The sequence below is a fragment of the Hevea brasiliensis genome, chromosome 4 (genome assembly GCF_030052815.1).
Source record: "Hevea brasiliensis isolate MT/VB/25A 57/8 chromosome 4, ASM3005281v1, whole genome shotgun sequence".
NCBI classification, from domain to species: Eukaryota; Viridiplantae; Streptophyta; class Magnoliopsida; order Malpighiales; family Euphorbiaceae; genus Hevea; species Hevea brasiliensis.
The window spans coordinates 77,165,159-77,180,940 of record NC_079496.1 but is presented as its reverse complement, the minus strand read 5'-3'; the positions used below and the strand labels follow the sequence as shown (position 1 = coordinate 77,180,940).

Below are 15,782 nucleotides of genomic sequence, written 5' to 3'. Positions count from 1 at the left end.
TTCAAAGAATTACATAAATTAAAAGTGTTAAATGCCCTAGTAGGCCTACTGTGATTGGTTTGGATAAGTTGGCATGCCAATAGGGTTCTGTTAGCAGTACTGCATATGGCTCCATGCCATTCTGTGTTTCATGGCTTCCCATGCCATTCTGTGACATAATAGCCTTTGGCTATGTTATTTGAGTTGTTACACTCGGGTTTTATCCCTGATGATTATTATAGCTTATTAGCTATTTTGTTGCACACCGGGAGACACAATGTGACCGATGGTGTGATGGTCCGAGGTACTTAGTACCCAGTGCCAGTTTACCCGTTTATCCAGTCCAATCAACTAGTATGGGTTACTCGGGCAATGACAATAAATTTTACCAAACTTTATTTGAATAATATTGCAATAAATATCAGAAATTAAGTCTACCAAAAATGTAAGCATACATTCTGCATATTTATTTTATTTTATTTTATATTGTCACCACTAAGCAGAATTGCTTAGCGCGTCGCTTTTGCCACGCGCAGGTACTGGAGACCTAGCTGGGGAGCTCAGCAGACATCAGACCAGGTGAGCCTTCAAATCTGCATCCGGAGTCCAGAGTCACCTCACATCTGCAGTGCACATGGTAGGACATTAGGACTTTGGGGTAGCATTTTGTATTTTGTATTTTGTATTTTGCATTAGTTTTGGATTGTAACTATAAACTCATGAAATTATGTAATAATGTAAATATATAAAATTTCATGTTATCAAAATTTTTTGTATAATGTATGTTGATAAATGAAATGTTGAAAAATATTTATGAATATGATTCAAGTGGTGATGTGAACAGAAAAGTTTTAAAAATAGTATTGAGATTTTGAGATTGATTTGAAATGTGTATAATGGAGTTTGGATTTGGAAATTATATTGGAAGTGTTTTTAAACATGTATAAAAGAATTGTTTTTCCAATTTACAGCCGGCACTCTACCAGATTTTCTATAAAAATTTTAAAAAAATTTAGATTTATCAAAAATTGTAAATAAATGTATAAAAAGGATAAATTGTAATTAAAATATGAATTGGTGCTCCGGCACGCTGAGTGGCATAACTTGCTCGGCTACACTGCAGATGGGTAAGGGGTGTCACAAACTCTATTAGTTTCTCCGTCGAAAAATAATTGATATTAAATTAAACGAATTCAAAAATTTTTAAACAAATCAAGTAAGACAAGTTAGGGTACTCCGACTTCGAATGTAGCATGCCTTGCTCGGCTACACTGTAGTCGGGTTAGGGGTGTTACATGACCAGGAACTCATAATGGCCATATCGAGTTCTGAAAGCCATTTTTGGGATACTCTGCTCTTGCACCTTCAGCTGATAATAACCCGATCTTAAATCAATTTTGGAGAACACAGCTGCGCCCATTAGTTGATTAAATAGGTCATCAATGTGGGGCAATGGATATTTGTTCTTTATTGTCACCATATTCAACTGTCGATAATCAATACACAAGCGGAGAGTGCCATTTTCTTCTTAACAAACAACACTAGCACTCCCCAAGGTGACACACTAGGGCGAATAAAACCCTTGTTAAGCAACTCTTGCAACTGCACCTTCAACTCCTTTAATTTAGTAGGTGCTATTCTATATGGTGTTATGGAGATTGGGTCCACACCAGGCATAACATCAATTTCAAACTGCACCTCTCTTTCTAGAGGTAGTCTTGGCAACTCATCAAGGAACACATCTGGAAAGTCACATACTGTAGGGATGTCCCTCAATATTGGACTCCCCACTTGGGTGTATACCACATGGGCCAAGTATGCTTCACATCCCTTTCTGACCATTTTTTTAACCAGTGCAGCCGAAATGATATTTGATGGCAATAACTGCGTCTCCCCATATGTTACCATATCACCGTACTGAAGGAGATGAAAAGTGACTGTCTTCAGTCTACAGTCAATCATAGTGTGATGCTTGGCTAACCAACCCATGCCCAAAATGATATCATAATCTCTAAAGGGAATTTTAATCAAATTAGACAGAAAAGTATGTCCTTGGATCACCAAAGGACAATCTCTATACATTCTGTTGACCCTGACCTCTTGTCCTAGCGAACTCATTACCAGTACCTCAAAATCCATTTTTACACACGAAACAACAAGATAATTAATGATGCTAGCACTAACATAGGATTGGGTAGAACCTGGATCAAACAACACAAATACATCTTGATTAAAGGTTGAGAAGGTACCAGCCACAATATCAGATGTTTCAGCCTTTTCTTGCTATCTCATTGTGTAAATTTTGGCTGGAGCACTACCTTATTCTGGCTAATTTACTGTGCTCTGACTCCTTAGGGTACTACCCCTACCTCTGCCTCTGCCCCTGCTAGCTGGCTATGAACCCCTCGGTGTAGAGGCTTGGGCTAATCCCTCTGATGTGGCAGATGGTCCAGAATGGCATGGACTGGTACAATCTTTAGCAAAATGTCATGTCCCTCCACAATTAAAACATGCCCCTGTGGCTCTAAAGCATACCCCACCATGTGTTCTGCCACAGGTCTAGCATTGACAGACCGATAATGCCCCTCTGGGTGTCTGCTGACTAGATTAAGGTGGTCTCTGGCTAGATAATTTACCTATGCTAGATTTATAGGAGTTGGATCCCCCAAAATTCTTCTTCTTCCCTAAACCACTTTCAGGTGCTTGACCAGTAGCCTTTTTAGTCTTCTCTTTCTCTTGCGTACCCTTCTTAATGGCCCCTTCTAGTTTTATCCTTTCCAGTTTCAGGGCCTGTGAGATCAACTCAGAGAAATTTTGAGATCGGAAGCCCACAACTTGCATTTTCAAATTAGGCCTTAACCCGGCCTCAAACCCCTTACACCTATCTCTGGGGGTGGCAGTCAAGCTTCCAGTATAATGGCTCAGCCGAGAGAAGTCTCTCTCATATTCTGCTATTGTTCTATCCCCTTATTTCAAACTCAGAAATTCTTGTAACTTCATATCTACATAAGCATCAAGGACCCATTTCTGCCTGAATTCTCTCAAGAAGTCTGACTAGGTAAGGACTGGAGGCTGAACTAAACTATGGGGGATGGTCTTCCACCATTCATAGGCATCCCCTTATAGTAGAGAAATGGATTATTCAAATTTCAACTCTTTTGTACACTGTAGTTTCTTGAACACCCATTCCATCCTTTCTAACCACTATTCTGCTTCCAATGGATCCACTATTCCCTTGAATTCTATAGCCCTAAACTTCATCAATTTCTCATATTGCCGGGTTGGGGACTGTGGTTGTGCTGCTGGTGCTTGAGTTTGGGCTGGTGTTGGCAAGTTCCCAGCCATTTATTAAAATAATGTAGCCATCTGCTATGCAAATTGAGCAGGAAACTGTGGTACTTGAGGAGCTAGAGTGGCTAACCCACTCGCATTCTGGAGTGCTGGGGCTTCTCTTTGTGCTTCAGCCTCTACAGACTGTTCCACTGAATGATCTCCTTCTTCCATTCCGATTCTAATAATTTTCTACTCCCTGATAACAAACACAAGGAGGTTGACCTCCGTTAGTTCACATTCATGATGTAAATATGTTATATGTGTCAATTTAGGACACTTTAGCAGTTGTACTTATCAAAAGAAATATTCACATGCATTGTCAAAACTCATTTCAAAACCATGCTCTGATACCACTAAAACATGTCACACCTTACCCCTCCGTAAGACATGACATGTTCCCATAGTATACTTAATGAATTATCGAACTTCACCTACCAATAACCCATTAAATACACAAGGGATTTTAAAACAATTTTATCTTCTTTTGAAGGTTGTGAGCACTTTTAATAGGTATTAAAAACTTTGATTTGCAGTTTAAATACTAGGCAAAAATTTTGATAAATTTTATTTTTTCGTAAATTTTGTAAAAATTTCAGCAGAGTACCGTCTGTAATTAGGAAAAACCAAATTTTAAAGACCTGTAAAAAGCACTTCCAATAATTTATTTCTCAACTCCCAACCTCCAAATAAATCTCAAACCAACACAATTCAACCAATTTCCATTCAAAATTCACATCTCAAATATTTTCAAAAATAACTAAATAAATTCATGCACATTGCATAAAAAAAAATTAATTTACAGACATAAAATCCAAAAAAAATATTATTACAAGTTTATTGTACAACTGCTCAATTTACATCAATACATTTGAACAATTCTATATTTACATCAAAATAAATACACTGGGTATAAAATAATACCTATACCAAAACGTCAGTGAAGTCCTCTATCCAAATAGCAACTCACTGCTACTTTCTTGTTTTCTTTATCTGCAACAGCAAATAAAGCTATCGCTGAGTATGATTTACTCAGTGGTGCACAATAAAAGTTTAAAATGTTGAACATAAAATATTCACTGCTAAATCATAATTCAAACATTTCACAATTTCATTTCATAATTTTCAAATGAAATTTATAATATAATTTTGTCAAATAATTTAATAAACACAGTGTTGCCAATCCATACACAACTTAGGTCATGACACAAAATTTCCATTCAATGCCATGTTGTACACCAGACAAACCAATCTACAACGTCACTAATCCAAATCAATGAGGGAGGTGGCTAGCTAGCTATATGAGTACTCATCTGATCTCAACCTCAACTGGCAAGCCAGAGAGGAAGGAATATAGTCGATCTCAACCCCTTAAACGGAGGAGAAATATAATGGTACTGTCATGCTAAGTGTGAATCAAAAACTAATTTAAAACAAGTTATTCAATATTTCATGAAAAACCCAATCAAATTTCAAAGTCAAATTTCCATTCACAAAGGGGCAACACAATAGTTCTCGAAACCCAAAATTAACATAATAAATTCACAATGCATAACACATCAAGTTTTCAATAAGAAAACGATAAATTAAGGTTTATTGTGCACAAACCTGGACTGAGTCGCCTCTAGGCCTTGAATCACTTGTCCTTATCCTTCTTAGTGTCTGTTTCAACTAAAACACACAGTTTACAGTGTTTCAGTATCCCATCTCATAATAAATCCAATAATTTATTTCATACTTATTTAATTATATCTCTACATAGGCTTACAACGACATTCTCTAAACTTTGCATTTTAGGGTTACTATTCATGATACTATTCAAGTCAAAATATTGACTTTCTCACACTTAATTGGTATGTGAATTCCAATTGCACCCACATACCACATTTTCGGTGCCTAATTTATTGGCTTTAGTTGCCATTTCAATTTCTAAGTCTCCTAAGAGAAATTTCAATTTTTCAGTTCTGGTCCCCTGTATTTCACTATTCCATTGGTCTAGTTACTTCGGGAATTTGGCTAAGTTGTCTTCAATCAAAATTGTTCCTTATTATCTTAGCTTTAATTCCCTTTTTGAATCACTCCATTTGGAGTTTTGTAGCCCAAGATATGGCCATTTTCCTAAGGCTGGCAGGATTGGTTTTAGCCCAGAATTCTGGGCAATTTCTTGGTTTTGGCAGTTTTGGTGTGCTGCCTGCAGCTCACTTTTTGGATGGGTTATGGTTAGAATTTGGGTTTGTGTTCTTCATAAAAGTTGTAGTTCTATGTCTCATCTTTTCATCAGTATAAAATTCACGTCATTTGGACCTTCCTACAGCAAGTTATGACCATTTGAACAAGTACTGTTCATATAATCAATTTTGTACAGTGGCAGTGTGCATTACCCGGATTTCACCTAATTGTTCACTATCTTAATGTTATTTTCTGGGCATGGTTTCAACATGAAAATTGTGGCATTATGTGTCTACTTTCATATCCAATTGGCCGCATACCAATTGGAATGGCAGAATTACAGTTTTGGTCACTGAAAGGGACCTAGGTCAAACTACCCAAAAGTGAACCATCTTGAATCTGAATTGCATTGCAATTCTCTTCACTCCAACACATCCGAATTGGTCCCAATTGACCATTTATAACCTCAATTAGGTTCAATTGCATCAATTGACCATTTCCCACCAATTTTCCCCCTAATTTCATTGGGCTTAAGAGCCCTAATTTTGCAAATAGTTCAATTGGTTAAATCAAAGTGCACAATCATCTTCTACACATTTAATTCAACTCAGTTACCCTTTTAAATTCATCAAAATTTCTTAAACCTTAATCTACCTAGTGTTGGCCAAAATTCCCAATTAACCTAACATGTTTGATTTGTTTGAATTTATCTTCAATTCTAAGTTAATTCAACCACATAAGCATGAATTTTAAAGAAAAACTAAATGATGGATGACTAACCTTTTATTTGAATGCCAAATCTTAAAATCTCTCCACTTTCCTTCCCAATTCCTTCTTCAATCTTCTTTTCTAGGGTAATTTAGAAGCTTGCTAGGGTTTAGGATTACAATTAGTGGAAGAAACTCAAGTTATTCAAGCTTGAATAACTTAGCAATTGAAGAATTTTCATGGAGGTGAGCAAGATAGGGTGGTTCGGCCAGGGTAAGGGAGAAGAATGAGTTTTGTTTTTTCAATTTTTGTTTTTATTTTCATTTTTCAGTTAGTCAAAATTAGTTAAATGAAATTTCTTTTTAATGTCATGCATGAGGTCATCTTTGTGATATCATTAATCTAATTTTCTCATCTTTTTCCTTTTCCTTTATTTTTCCATGGTTTTTTAATTTAAATCTACATTTCAAAATTTTCCTTTCTTCGATTTTATTGGACAATTAGGTCATGAGTCACCTCTAGGGGTGAATTGACCAATTTGCCCATCGCCGGTTTGATCCGGTTTGTAAATAATTCGATATTTCTTTCAGAGCCCTGATGTAATTATTTGACCTACTTATCAACTCTTTTATATGATTTTCTCTTTTCCACTAGCTTCACAATACTTTTTAGGACTGCGGTGTCATAATTTCCCGTTCAAAATTAGGATTACAGTTGACCTCATAGTCACTTCTTGGTAAGGTCACCCATCACTGTGACTCCCAGCTCATTTAACCTTTTATGCTTTGTTTTTCTTATGCATACTTGACCTTCTGGTAATCACTATTTATTTTCATTCAGGGCTTTTCTAGGTGACTTAAATGTAGTTCTAATCCTTTTAATTGTCTGGATTGACATCGATCAACGGAATAGTGAAATATACCAGGCTATGCATCCAGCCGTCATACCATCGGTCACAAAGTGTCTACCCGGTATGCAATATAATGGCATAAGAGCCAAATAATCACAGATGTAGAATAATCATAACTAGCACTGGACACTCGGTGCCTCAGGCCATCACACCATCGGACATATAAATGTCTGTCAGGTATGCAATAAAATCAGGCTTAAAAGCCATAGGCAGTACTACTAAACTCGTCCCTTCTTGGCATGCCAATCTATCCAACCCATAAGCAAATGTCTAGTCATACATTGGCAATTTAACATATTTAATCAATCAATGTTCTTATTATCTCATCACATGTATCATTCTAATCATAGTGGGAACCTAAGTCCCAATCGCATATTCACATAGTATACACGTTCATCAAACCATTAATGCTACATAAGAATTATAATTCAAGTCACTTTGGACTGTTTCATAAATTTTCAGAATTGGAACTTTAACTTCCCCCATAAATTTGGCCAAAATGCATAATCAATTTGGCCATGCTTTCTTCATGAAAGTTGTAGGCTTATGTATTATGTTTAAATTGGCTTTAGAATTACTCAATTTGCATTTTTATAGCTCAAGTTATTGCCATTTTACCAAAACTAGTCTAGTGACCAATTCTGGTTTCAAGTCTATCTACAACAGGGTAAGTTTCTATGACTAGTTTGTCAAGCCATTTTGGACAGGTTACAGTCATAATTTGACTTCGTATTCTTCATATGAATTGTTCCCCTATGTCTCATGGTTACACAGGTTTAAGAATCACTCAATTTGCATTTTTTTCAAAGTGAGTTATGGCTAATTGATCAACCCTGGCTCACAAACCCTAAGATTTCTAGGTTTTCAGGTCAGTATTTCATTTAACATTTCAGGGCCTTACACCTAGAATTTGTACAAGGTCTCTAAAACAAAGTTGTAGGCCAATGTCTTACGTTTCCAGATCATTTTGATTCATCTCATTTGGAGTTACATACTGAAAGTTATGCCCTAAATATCATACGGAGATCAAATGGCAATTTGCTAGAATCTCAGGAAATTCTAGTTTCAGTGTTTGGCAATTCTCCTAGCAATTCGACCCACTTGCCCTAGGATTTTGGCTTGGGCCAAAACATAAAAGTTGTAGCTATGTGTCTTAGCTTTAATTTGGTCTAAGTTTCATAGCAATTAGACTTATATAACTCAACTTATGGCCAATTGAGCAGACTAGACTCAAGTTGTCCAGAAAATACTACACAACTCGACTTTCTATCAATCAATTTGATATCCTCTTAACATACTCCAACAATTAATGTGACACCCCTTACTCATCTACAGTGTAGCCGAGTAAAGCGTGCCACATTCGGTTCCAGAGCACCCTATCTTAACCTATCTTGTCTATTGTTAATTTTTAAACTTTGTAGAAAATATGTGGTATATATTTATTTCTGTGGAAACCTGGGCAGAGCCTCCTCTGATTTATTAGTATCTGGTGGGTTCCAATAGTCACCTGCCAAAAATAATTTCATATCATATATGTTCTATTCATCTTGTCATATAACATATCATATCATATCTGTTCATTCAATTTCAAGAAAATAATATTTTTCATTCATTCATTCATATGGAAATTATACACAAAAGTTCATAAGCTTATTTTATAATCTCAAAAATATCAATACAATTTTATTACATCATCAATGATAAGTGCATAATTTATTAATTTTACTCCCATCACATTTAGTGTTTCTAGTATGTTTTTATGTTTAATTCAGTTGGTTAAGTATATTTATCATTTAGGCATATGTTTAGATAGTTGTTGGAATAATTGTGTTAAATGAAGAAATTTTCAGCATTTGACCTTTGCTGTATTTTTTAGGTGTTTCTAAAGTTGTGGGTCTCCAAATTGATTGCTGTTTAATCCATTGAAAAGCTATGATATAGCACTTTAAATAATAAAGAGGGACCAAAGCCCAAATCAGTCTCTAAGGTTGACAAAATGAGCTATGGATCTATTGCAAAAGCCTACACTTGATTGTCACGACCAGTTTCAGTATTTATTTTGTATCTGGAGTTTTAGAGGTCCAAATGAAGCAAGCCTAAGCCCAATTAAACCTTAAGAGCCACCTATACAACTTCTATGAAGGGCTGGAAGCAAGATAAGGCAATTTTAATTGTCAAAAATGGCAATGAAGTCGTCACTATGGGCTAGACTATCTGTCTGAACCAGGCTTAGTTTTTGGGCCATAACTTCGGCTGTAAACCTCAGATTTGGGCAAATGAGTACCCATTGCAAAGCTAAGAAATTGGGCTACAACTTTCCTGAAGAGAGCAGAGACAGATTCAGAAAGGAAGTTACTGAAAAATGGCATTGATTTCAAAGACGTGAATGCAAGCTGAAAATCTGTCTTTTGAATTTCAAAACTTTTCCTAGTTTGGTTCCTATCTTTGGGATTAGGTTTTTGATTATAAATGCGTCTTTGGGTAGCAGCTAAAACACATCCATTCAGACCTTCAAACACCATAGAAGACCTTCATTCTCCACTCTCTTTTTAGATTTCTTCTTTATTTTTCTTTATTTTTTCTGTAAGCCATGAACATGAGTGGCTAAGTTTTTAATTCAGTTCAAGGGATTCAAGTTCTTTTGCATGATTTATGAGACCAGGTTCTTAATGTAATTTATGTCTTTTTGAATATCTATTGTTTTCTGATTTCATTATCTTTGATCTATTGAATGATTTGCTAAAAAGGCCTATTAGTTAATTGTTTGATGTGATCAATTGCTAGTTCATATTCATAATCCGTAATTGTTGTGTAAGATTGAACGTGAGTAGCAATTAGGTTTTATTGATTATGATCCAAGTTTTCAATAATAACCTAAGGAAACAATAGGGTGAATTAAATGATTTAAGCTTTATAAATCGTTGTTCAGCTTAACTACTTTCTTTTCTTAAAGCAGTTATTAATTTGATAAGGATTGCTTAATACCAATTCAGTTAATAATTAGAGTCAATAAGAGTGCTGGGCTCGAATTGATAAGCATAGGGAAGTTAGGGATTTTACCTTGCTGTTTGGTAAATCTACATTAAATATTCAATAAGATATAATTGTATTTCTTTTGTCTAATGATCGAATCAATGCATTGGAATGCGAATTACCTTGAACTGAAGTTTGTTTAAATTGAGAGTTTCATATTTAATTTTAGTTCTTAATTTCTGATTTTTGATTTCTTCTTTGGACTGCTAATTATCACCCCAACCTTTGTTTCTTTCTTCATTACGCAAGTGCACGAAATTTAGTAATTCAGTCTCTACGGTTCAACCTGGATTTACCACTTATTGCAGAAAATATTTTATTACTGGTAATTTCAGTTAATTTAATTTCTAGTGGAATCGATAACCAATAAGAATTTTGGCGGCGTTGGCAGGGACTGCAATTTATTGGATTTTGTGTTTTTAGTGTTACGATATTCTATTGTTAATTTTGCTAGTGAGTTGTTATTGTTTTCAAGTTTTAGAAAAAAAAAATATAGTGTTACTATTCATTAAGAATTTTAGTTGAATTTGGAGGGCGGCCCATAACTATTTTGAAGGAAACAACATTCTGATCAAGACCAATGAATCCATTGGATTCTTTGGCCCCACCCTATTGAGGCCAAATTCCATTGTCTTCTAGGGTTTTGAGGCATTTTTCTATTTTTACTTTAATTTCTCTTTGTTTATGACAAGAACTTCTCAATTTGGTGAATTGATCTTTAATCCAGAAGTAGAAAAAATAGCTAAATGGTTGAGAAAATTGGCTAAGCAAGCTAGGCAGATTTCGAGTGCATCTGAAGGAGTCCAATCTCCAAGGGAATTAAGTTCGGATTCGAATTTAAATTCAAATTCTGAAAACGAAACCATGGCTGCTAGAACTTTGAAAGAGTTGGATGCTCCTGATCTAAACCAACAGCCTTTGTGTATTCAATACCCTGCTTTAAATGTTGCTTTTGAGTTAAAATCTGGACTAATCATTTGTTGCCTAAATTTCATGGTTTTGCAGGTGAGGATCCACATAAGCATTTAAAGGAATTTCATGTTGTGTGTTCCAGCATTAAACCTCAAGGAGTTTTCGAGGATCAAATCAAGCTTCGAGTTTTCCCTTTCTCATTGGAAGGCGCAGATAAGGATTGGTTGTATTACCTTCCTTCTGGATCTATCAACTCATGGAATGGGATGAAGCAGATATTTTTGGAGAAGTATTTTCCTGCTTCCCGTACTGCCAATATAAGAAAAGAAATTTGTGGCATCTGGTAGTATAATGGAGAGAGCTTGTATAAGTACTAGGAGTGATTTAAGAAGCTGTGTGCAAGCTGTCCCCATCATCAAATAATTGAGCAGCTATTGATTCAATATTTCAATGAGGGATTTCTACCAATGGATCGCAGTATGATAGATGCTGCCAGTGGAGGAGCTTTGGTTAACAAAAAAACCAGATGAAGCAAGGAGGCTGATTGCTAACATGGCAGCAAACTCTCAGCAGTTTTGAATGAGAATGGATCACACACCCATGAAGGTTAATGAGGTAAGTACATTTAATCTTGAGAAATAGGTTTCTGATTTAACTTCTTTGGTGAGGCAATTAGCTGTAGGGAAAATGCAAACTGTTAAGGTATATGGGATTTGTTCTGGTTCGGGTCATGCTATTGACATGTGTCCTGCATTACAAGAGGATGAATCAATGCAACATGTTAATGCAGTAGGAAATTATGGACAGCCACAACACAGGTATGATCCCTTTTCCAATACTTATAATCCAGGATGGTGAGATCATCCTAATTTGAGTTATGGGAATCAACTAGTGCAAAACTGATACCAGTAGCAGAGACAAGGGAATCAACCACCTCCGCCTCCCTCAAATCAAGGTATGCCACTTGATGAAATTGTTGAGGCTTTGGCTAACAATACACAATAGTTTCAACAGGAGACTATAAATAGCATTCAAAACATAGAGAGGCAGTTGGTCAGTTAGCTTCATCTGTGAGCAAGCTCAAGGTTCTGGAAAGCTTCCATCACAAACAGTCATGAATCCTAAAGAAAATGCGAGTGTGATACTGTTGCGGAGTAGAAGTTGATAATCAGACTCCACATGAGCCAATAAAAAAGAAGAAGCAAGGAGAAAAAAAGTCTAAAGTTCCTGAAGTTGAGGTAAATACTGAACCTAAACTGAATAAGGTTAATAATTATGTTCTTCCTCCATTCCCATGCAGGTTGGCTAAAAATAAGAAAGAAGAACAAGAGAAAGAAATTTTGGAGACTTTCAAGAAGGTAGAGGTTAATATACCTTTACTTGATGTGATCAAATAAGTTCCCTGGTATGCCAAATTCCTTAAAGAATTATGCACTACAAGGCGCAAGTTGAGTACTAATGAGAAGATCAGTGTGGGGGAAAATGTATCAGCATTGATTTAGAGAAAATTACCCCCCTAAGTGTAAGGATCTAGGTTCATTTTCTATTCTCTGCAAATTAGGTGATTCTATATTTGAATGTGCAATGGCAGATTTAGGAGCATCTATTAATGTCATAGCATATTCAATTTTTTAGACTTTGAATTTGGGTCCTTTGAAAGAAACTAGTGTCATTATTCAGTTAGCTGATCGTTCTAATGCTTACCCATTATGAGTAGTTGAGGATGTGTTGGTATAGGTTAGAGAATTGATTTTTCCTGTAGATTTTTACATTTTAGATATGGAGGACAGTGTTCCCACATAAAAGTCATCTTTGATTTTGTTTGGAAGACCTTTCCTAAAAACTGCCAAGACAAAAATTGATGTGGATGATGGTACCTTAACTATAGAGTTTGATGGAGAGACTGTCAAATTTAATATCTTTGATGCTATGAAGTATCCTGCTGATGATCATTCTGTCTTTTCTATTGATGTTGTTGATATATTTGTGCAGGATGTGTTTGAGTTAAGCATGGAGGATGAGTTAGAATATAAGGCTGTTAGACATTGTAACTTGAATTTGGATAGTACTAGTGTGGAAAGAAAATCACAATTGCATAAATTAGAGGAAATTCTCCTTAAGGCTTATGAAAATTCTAAGATCTATAAAGAAAAGACAAAGGCATTCCATGACAAAATAAGGAAGCAGTTTGTGATTAGGTAAAAAGTTTTATTGTATAATTCCATATTAAAACTGATGCCTGGTAAGTTGTGTTCTCGTTGAATTGGACCCTTTGTTGTTACTAATGTGTTTTCTTATAGTGCAGTTAAAATTCAAAGTTTATGAACTAATAAAGTGTTCAAAGTCAACGGTCATGAACTCAAGCCATTTTATGATGGGTTTCAGGAGCATTCAGTGGATTAAGGAGCTTTGGCATGTCGAGCTAACAACGTTAAACAAAGGCGCTACTTGGGAGGCAACCCTTGGGTGGCTTGCTAGCCACAATCAATTTTTTTTTCTTTCTCTTGTTTTATTTTATTTTCTAGCATTTTTTTCTTTTTTTTTTTTTTTTTTGCATTTGGGCTTTACATTGGGGACAATGTAAGTTTTAAGTATGGGGGAAGAGAAATTTGTTGCTGCAATCTTTTTAATTGTTTAAAAATAATAATAATAATAAAAATAAAATAAAATTTGTTTTCATAAGCTTGATTCATGATTCTATATTAACTCTTGGAGAGAAGTGCTTTGTCCTTGAAATAACTTTTCTATTTTAGGTTGAATTTTTGAAATTTTAGGCAAGATAATAGTAAATTTAATGATGGATTTTCCCTCTTCTCCATACCATAGAGTAATTTTTTTTTCCTGCATAAATCATTTAGGCTTGATTTAATGGTGAAATGATTAGTTATGTGTGCTTTAAACTAATGTCATGCATATTTCAGAACTTTGTTTAATCTATTAGGGCACTTTATAATTTGTAGATGCATAAATTGGGGGAGATAAAAGGTTAAACTTGAAAATTGCTCTGCTATTTTAGTTAAGCAAACTAACCAGGGGTCTTCATGAACCCCATATCGATTCTCAGGCCAAAAGCTAGCTAGGATATGAGCAAGGTACTTTTCTGAAGGTGACGGTTGAAATAAAAAAAAAAGTAACTATAACGAGAGATAAGTACCAATTTCAAAAAAAAAAAAGCCATTTCTATCTCAGCTAAGATTTGCAAAGAGCTATAATTTTTGTGCCTTGATAAATTAGCCTTGTGTTTTGGTATGTATTGATTTAAAATTTTATGAAACTTTAATTGTGTGATCTTAATTGATTTCGAGCCCTTTGTTTTGTGTTGGAAAATTACTGATATATTGGTATGGTGTTGATGAAATTTTTTGTGATGGTTATTACCTTACTTGCCTCTTCTTTCAAACTTTTAATCTTTTATTAGGGAATGTTGTGATAGGGTGAAGTTAAGGAACTTCTAAGTGGAGTTGATTGAGAGTTTAAGTTATGCTTGACGACAAACATAGAATAATTGTGGGGGAATTTGATAAGTGCATAATTTATTAATTTTACTCCCATCACATTTAGTTTTTCTAGTATGTTTTTATATTTAATTCAGTTAGCTAAGTATATTTATCATTTAGGCATATGTTTAGATAGTTGTTGGAATAATTGTGTTAAATGAAGAAATTTTCAGCATTTGACCTTTGCTATATTTTTCAGGTGTTTCTAAAGTTGTAGATCTCCAAATTAATTGTTGTTTAATCAATTGAAAAGCTAAGATAGAGCACTTCAAATAATAAAGAGGTACCAAAGCCCAAATCAGTCTCTAAGGTTGACGAAATGAGCTATGGATCTATTACAAAAGCTCACACTTGATTATCACAACCAGTTTCAGTATTTATTTTGTATCTAGAGTTCTAGAGGTCCAATTGAAGTAAGCTTAAGCCCAATTGAACCTTAAGAGCCACCTCTACAACTTCTATGAAGGGCTGGAAGCAATATAAGGCCATTTTAATTGTCAAAAATGGCGATGAAGTTGTCACTATGGGCTGGACCATTTATCTGAACTAGTCTTGGTTTTGGGCCATAGCATGGGCTGTAGACCTCGAATTTGGGCAAATTAGTACCCGTTGGAAAGATAAGAAATAGGGCTACAACTTTCTTGAAGAGAGTAGAGACAGATTCAGAAAGGAAGTTGCTTAAAAATGGCCTTGATTTCAGAGACATGAATACAGGCCTAGTTTGGTTCCTATCATTGGGATTAAGTTTTTGATTATAAATGCGTCTTTGGGCAGTAGCTAAAACACATCCATTCAAACCTTCAAACACCATAGAAGACCTTCATTCTCCACTCTCTTTTTAGATTTCTTCTTTATTTTTCTATAAGCCATGAACATGAGCGGCTAAGTTTTTAATTCAGTTTAAGGGATTCAAGTTCTTTTGCATAATTTGTGAGACCAGGTTCTTAATTTAATTTATATTTTTTTGAATATCTATTATTTTCTGATTTCATTGTCTTTGATCTATTGAATGATTTGCTAAAAAGGCCTATTAGTTAATTGTTTGATGTGATCAATTCCTAGTTCATATTCATAATCCGTAATTGTTGTGTAAGATTGAACGTGAGTAGCAATTAGGTTTTATTGATTATGATCCAAGTTTTCAATAATAACCTAAGGAAACAATAGGGTGAATTAAATGATTTAAGCTTTATAAATCATTGTTCAGCTTAACTACTTTCTTTTCTTAAAGCAGTTATTAATTT

At 35.0% G+C, this 15,782-nt stretch overlaps 1 non-coding gene across 1 annotated transcript; it reads right to left on the bottom strand.

The window, feature by feature from the left end:
* Positions 1-11,355: 11,355 nt before the first annotated feature.
* On the bottom strand, positions 11,356-11,462 carry LOC131179749 (small nucleolar RNA R71). The gene has a single exon (XR_009148636.1). It is a non-coding gene; the product is annotated as a small nucleolar RNA R71 (small nucleolar RNA).
* Positions 11,463-15,782: the final 4,320 nt, after the last annotated feature.